The 7,083-nt window shown below is 36.2% G+C and overlaps 2 long non-coding RNA genes across 2 annotated transcripts; one reads left to right on the forward strand and one right to left on the reverse strand.

Moving 5' to 3' along the window:
- Positions 1 to 2,023: 2,023 nt before the first annotated feature.
- Positions 2,024 to 2,832, reverse strand: LOC143461187 (uncharacterized). The gene is made up of 2 exons (XR_013118018.1): positions 2,697 to 2,832; positions 2,024 to 2,163 (listed from the first exon to the last, which is right to left on the reverse strand). It is a non-coding gene; the product is annotated as an uncharacterized LOC143461187 (long non-coding RNA).
- Positions 2,833 to 2,928: 96 nt separating this feature from the next.
- Positions 2,929 to 6,377, forward strand: LOC143461188 (uncharacterized). The gene is made up of 3 exons (XR_013118019.1): positions 2,929 to 4,746; positions 5,903 to 6,034; positions 6,247 to 6,377. It is a non-coding gene; the product is annotated as an uncharacterized LOC143461188 (long non-coding RNA).
- The last annotated feature ends 706 nt before the right edge of the window (positions 6,378 to 7,083 follow it).

Raw genomic sequence — 7,083 nt, forward strand, 5'->3', positions numbered from 1 at the left:
TAATTTTGTTCCATTACTTCCAAATATTTTCCTAACTATATTCTATGCAGATTTACAGCTTAGCAGCCTAGTCATCTTTGGTAGTTTATTAAGTGTACTTCTCCTACCACTAGACTTTAAGATTGCAGTGACAATGGAAAAAAACAAGTCAACTCAAAAAATTGCAAGAGAATCATAATCTTTTGTGTTTTCCCAAAATGTGGTTGTTGCATATTGCCACTTATATTTTAGAAATATGCAACTTGTGCAAGCAAGGATGTATTTTATACTGCGGTTGATTTATATAAATGGTTTATGCAATTGCTTCTTTTCTTGGTGATGGTTGCATATGCAGTGTTAAAGACCAAGGTATAGGAAAATAGCTAAAGTAGGAGTAAAATATGCATTAGATTTTGCTCAAACACCCGTCTAAATAAGTATATACAAATCTTTCGTTGGCAGCATGTGTATAATTTCTTACCGATTTAATTTAATTCTTAACCAAATTGATCATATTTCAATTTTTACCGGAAAGGAGTTCTACTTCTCGTAGCTTTATTGCAACCTTGGTCTTTCGGTGTTTGTTTAGTTGGATTATTTACCTATATCCAACAACAGTGTATGCCATTGTTAACGCTAGAATTTTTTTGACCTGCTTGAAACGTTTTGGACAGAGACAGATTTATGAAAAAACACCTATTGTAATCGAGAAATGGCATTATTGTCCATTTCAGGATAATAGTGCCATTTGTGTCAGGAGAAAGTGAGATTAGACGACATTTCCAGCACATCAAATTGCGAAGGTACGCTTATCACTATACTGTGCTCATGTCAGTTTCTTTTGTTTGTGTAATTGCAATTGTTGGTGAGAAGCAATTTGCTTCCGTACAATTTGCACCTATCGCACAGCATGCGTTTTTGACGAAATTGATTTAAAAATTCCTAACTAATTAATTTAAATCAAATTTAATCGCGCTTTTTATAATGTATTTTCTCCAAAGTAACCTCGAGACGTAACTGTAGGCTCATCAATAACTAAAACGTCTGTATCTAATCACGCTCTAGTGTGATCTGTTTCGTAAATTATTTTATTTTCTCGCTTGGTTTCACATGTTGCGCTTAATTTCTAAATCAACCCCAACCCCGTCAAGCTTCGCTTTCACACTTAAAAACACAGACGAAAGGAGAAAATAGCGTGTCAAATACACCACCAAAACCAGCCAACACTTAGCAACGCTCAAAAGTTTTTTAGACGCCTTCAAAAACAGCACACAGGCTACTACTATGCGTCACAGTCTCAAAAGATTCGGCTGTTTCTTGACAAGTCTTGAGTCATGATCAAGCGTACTGTAACGAAACCAATCAAAAGGTAAGTTCTACGCAAAAGAACTGGTTTTGATCTGGATTCTGAAGGTGAACTAAAAGTAGTCAGGAATTAACCAATCTACAACAGAAAACATTTAGATGTTGAATACAAATTATTTAACGAAGGCCTTAAATTTGGAACCATTCCTATATCAGCATCAGTTTTGTAGATGTTCAAGCCAAAGTAAAGTCGTAGATATTCAAGTATCAATAAATGAGACCCTTTCTCGACCAAATAGGCAAACAGGTATTTGTAGAAGTAACTCAATTAATCATTTTTTTAAAGTGGGCGGGGAAGTCAAAAAAAGAGTTTGATCTTATATGAAGAACACTATTAACTGAACATTCTGGTAAAATATTTTTGAAAAATAGTTATTAGCTAGGCAGTTATCAGAAAAAGAAGATTGAAAAAAACTCAGTTCTTGCCTTCATTGTGCCTTAGAACTAGGCTCTTTTTGTGTCATACATTAGTCAAGCCGCTTGACAACATGCTGCTGAGGCCAAGGTTGCTTTCTTTGTGCGGTAGTCAACTGAAGTCAGAAGTGTAGGTCATAGGAGTTCGGCCTATGTCCAATTACGCGTCATGTGAAGAAATTAGCAACGTGGAGAATTGTATTTGAATAAATTACGATTGTTTTAAACATAAAATATCCAGCAGCCCAATCATATGCGTCGCGTGAAATTACAGTATCCTTTGGCCCGAATTAGCTACCCGTCAAAACGTTACCGTACTGGTTGGGTGATACTTGCTGATACCGTGCTGGTTGGGTGATAGGCTGCCACCTACCAAGACATTGGCATTTGAAGCAATCTGTACAGCTGTAACAGATACATGCAAGTTATACGTGATATACAGTAGATATAGCTAAATTTATGAATTCGCAAATGTTGTGTGTGATTACCTATAACAGAGGTCGGGAACCTATGGCTCGCGAGCCAGATATGGCTCTTTTGATGACGGCATCTGGCTCGCAGATAAATCTAAGCTGGCATTTCTTAGCACAATTGTTACGAATAAAAGTTTTCTGTTATTTGTAGTTTTGTAATTTCTGTACCATGCAGCACCAGAAATCGCATTAACAATAATTAGCATGTTATTAAAGAGTAAATTCAGACATTTACCGTTGTCTAAAATAGTTGGTTTTGCTTAAAAATGCACACGTTAGTTCCATTAAGTGTTGAAAAATATTATATGGCTCTAACGGAAATAAAAATTAACAATATGTGGCTTTCATGGCTCTTTCGCCAAAAAGGTTCCCGACCCCCGACCTATAATATCACAAGAGCTTGATCTAGTTTACGTCACAATTAAGGCTAATTTTTCGATTTTCCTTTGCTTATGATTACCTTACCAAGAATTATTTTCCAAAAATTGTTTTCCAAAATATTCATTGAGTAGCGTTCTTTCATATAAGATCAACTTGTTTTTGGACTTGCCCATCACTTTAAACGTAAAAATCCAGATGTAGAGTAACGACAATCTCGAGATTGCCTTATTTTATGAAAATTAAGAGTAAAGATTTGTTTTTGATTTAGTAAATTCCTCGTTTCCATCAATCTCAAACAATGGAATGCAAAACTCGTAATTAATTCTGTTTAGATAAGACTGATGATGCTTATTGCCTTACTATTGGGAAAATATATTTCTGTTTCAAGATTGTATACTAGCCGAATCTGGTGTTATATTATTTTAACACTAGTTGTTGCTTCCTATTTTGTGTCATGCATGGCTAAGTATCTGATTGCGATTGCATTCTTTTGCTGAGCGGGCTCGGAACGACTTCATCTGGCCAGTAAGACTACACCGCATTGGGGAGTATTAACAAATGCTTACCAAAATAGCACACACTGACCTTAATTACATTCTTGCATACGTAGAACTATTTTCGTTTTATTAACTGATAAATTGACGCGAAAATATCTGCGCATTTAGAGTAACCGATCGCTTAAGGTGCCTACACACTGTATAAGATTGCGTCGCCTCAAGGCAATGCAGTCACAAAACGAAATCGCAAGGAAACGGTGGTCACACGCATTGGCAGTTTGCGTCAACAACGAAATCCACAGGTGACGTGCCAACTAGACTGAATGTGATGCAAGCACGTGGCCCACGAAACTGTTTTGCACAATCGAAATGTCGAGGCCAACTTTTTGAATGTTTAGCTGAGCTATACGCTAACCCTAGGCTAGTGCGCTTTTTACCTCATCAAATTCGTAGGCTACGTGACCCAAACTAAAATTCTTTTGTTTTTCTATTTAGGTTTTCTCATTTTGCTTTTCAATTCAAATCTGTTTTTCTCAATAAAAGGTTGTGAAGCCATTTTTCATCTTAACTTGCTTCATCCTGTACACTTGAACAGTTCACTTCGTTGTTGTCTTCAGAATTGCCATTCAAACTTGACCAAAGTACAGTACCTTATGTCAGGTGAATAACCAGAGCCGTATTAAGACCGTGATGGGCCTAGAGCTTAAAGGTATCAAGGGACCTATACGGAATTTTGTCGCTACCATTTAATAAAAAACAAAACGCAGACAAAATATTCACCAACAGTATTTTTGTAAACGTGTGATAAAAATTCTTTAGTTTTTAAATATTTAACTAACGCATTCGACCAAATCATATTAAAAAACTTCGAATGTTTCACATGACAAATATATATAGGCCTAGGCTATACACTATACAGTAATGGGTTTAGGAAATTGAACTGCGGTTTTATATTAGGGGAAGTACCTGTCAATGCAATTTTTATTGCATCTTCATTAATTGGAATAAATTAATTACATTGTTCGACGATATAAGTTATTTTTATAAACCAAGGTGTTTGTTTGCTGATTTTTCTGTATACTGGCCAACATTCTAGTTTAGACTGAGCGTTTGTATGCGCAAATTCTTGTTTCAGTTTAATTCTCTATATAAGCTGTTCTTTTTAATCTAATATGGTGCAAAGTAAGCCAGCTTCACCGCGCTCTACAGATGAAAGCCACGCCTACGAGCCAAGTTTAGTTTAACAGAAAACAAGTAATGTTAAAGATTTACGATCCAAATAAAGTTAGTTTTGAAAAATGCCATTTAATAAATGCAAGTCAAACTAAGCTTAATATAGGCTATACACTTGTCATGATATATTTTTCATGAGTTTAGTAAGTCGCTATTCATGAATTGAAATGTGATGTAAGAATGGGTCTGCCATACATAGGTTGTGTCTATCTTCTGCATTCCGCAAGCACAACAGCAGGTAGCAATGGGTTGAGCAATAATGATTCATAGGTATCCTCTTTATACCATTTTCGATGACAAACCAAGGAAATCCACAAAATGGAAACGGAAATACATGCTCTGAAGCAAGAGTTCGAAAACATTCAAGACGGTTCGCTCCGTAGCAATCAGCGAAATATCGCTAAGTAAGTTGTACAAAAACTCTTTTCAGGCCAAAGATGACAATGGTAGGCAGGCAAGAATGCATAAATTACAGGCCTTCCAACATCAGTAGAAAAGTTACCACTGTAAAGTTCGTAAAGTTTTCTTTTTACGTACTAGGATCTCCATTTTGGTTACGAAATTAATGTCTATTGCGTTAAAAATTGTTACAAACAAACGTTTGAAAATTAGGCTAACGTTGCAGACACAAGTAAGCTAAATCAAAGGAAGCTATAGTATATGAGAAATAAAACACTTTAGCAAACAAATTTAAATTTTTTTCGTGGAGAAAAACTTTTTGAAAAATCACTTTATATAAACTTATATGAAGACACCGCTTTGAATTTCATTTGCAATATTCATTTCGAAAAGTTTTTGTACAACTAGTTATATTCCCAGGATGACAGAACAATTTCCTGTAAATGTGCGAATAAAAAAATTAATTCTAAAACCATTTAATGCCCCATAATGTCGATAATTGTGAAAAAAAATTACCTCGTTTAACAAAAAAATACCACTAAGGGATGCGAAAGTTTCACACAGCTAAATAGTTCGTATAATAACACATAAAGAAGTAAGAACAAGCTTGCAAAAGTTGATAGAAACAAGTTAATGTTAACCTTTTATGTGCTTCTTTATATGCTTTATATTCTACTATTGCTGTTATACTGTAATACTGCATAAGCCTACTGCAAATTTATCAAGTAAAGATTTGAAAAAAAACCCACCAACCTACATGCTTATGTGGTAAACATGCTTATTTTTTTATAAAGGCGTTTGTATTTAAGCAGGCCTGGGGCTGCTGCCCCATCAACACCCGCCTTAATCACATGCTGCAATTGCTTGCGAATGCGTTGACGTGTGGCAAATCGCATTCAGTGTGTGCATGTTAAATGGCCAAACCCACATATCCTTGATCGCTTCATTTGGTTATTTACGTGAAATCTTAACTGACCCATGAAACCAGTGCTTTTATACCCATACCCAGAAATGAGCTCAAACATTAAAAAATAAAAGTGACCATTAAAAACTATTACAAGTTCCCTCCCCCTACTCACCTGCGACTTTTCCACGAAACCCTGGTCGGGAACTACGGCGGTCAATGCTACCATATTCTTCCCACAGATTTTGTTTTTATAGTGGCCGCGGTGTTTCACCCATACGGGATTGTGCCCACAAGGAATTGCACCCACACGGGATTACACCACAAGAAAAATTGCACCACACAGAATCGTAGGCGTATCTAGGATTTTCCGTGCCCCGGAGACAGAGGTAATATTTGCTCCCATATCTGTCAAGATAAATGAAAAAAACGAATACCAAAGGTGTGAACTATAATGGGATATGTTAAATTCCCTCGTTTGATCACCCCGTCCAAAATGCGCGAAGCTCAAATTGGTTTTTCACGTTTTAATTAAAATGTGTTGTTATTTAAGGGTATCTTTTACTACTTTACATACTAACCAAGGAAACCTCTTTACTAGACCGCACTAACCCTTAGCTGGTCCGCGTATGGCTCTCAGGGCGCAATTGGATCTATATCGTCAAATACTTCATTGCGCCAGCGAGTGCAAACATCTGATCCCACGGGCCACGTGCAAGCCGTTTTTTAGCGTTATTATATTGCTTTGAAAAAACGAAATTTAATAAAAATTGCATTGTATTCTTATTTGTGTTTGAACGAGATAGTGATGTAATATAATTGAAATTGGTAAACGGAGTAAAACTATTTCAATACGGATAGTAAACCGTGGCTGTTAGTTCACCAGAAAAAAATAATTTTTTCACATCAAATTTCTTATTTTTGTACTTTGGTTGTTGTCTCCCCAATAATGCACACAGTTTTCCGCCACTGTAACCCAACTATTCTATTAGGCTAAACATATTTTTCTAGATCGTATATAGCTGATAAATAATTAATCACACACAACAAAATGCGATGAACGAAAAGGAATAATGACGTGAAAACGCCAATGGCCCCCCAAATTGTGTTTATGAAAGCAGCAATTAGCAATTAGGCCCAATTATTCCCCTCTTATTATGTTAGTGCGAGCCCCATTACGCAGCCTAATGGTACTATTATAAAAAAACATTCTGGCCTAATTTGGTGCACCATGTTGCTACACCCGGGAACAGATGACCCCACTTGAACTATGCTCTCTTCGATACTCAGACTTTAAGGAGGCGTCAAACACCTAAAACTAAGATCTTTATGAATTTGTTGGACGTCCTACGTAGGGCTTTAAAAAACATGTTTAGACCAATCAGAATGCAGCACGGTTAGAGTTGTTTTCTAGCCTGGGAATTACCCGAGCAGTTGG

This window comes from Clavelina lepadiformis, chromosome 5, assembly GCF_947623445.1.
Source record: "Clavelina lepadiformis chromosome 5, kaClaLepa1.1, whole genome shotgun sequence".
NCBI lineage: Eukaryota > Metazoa > Chordata > Ascidiacea > Aplousobranchia > Clavelinidae > Clavelina > Clavelina lepadiformis.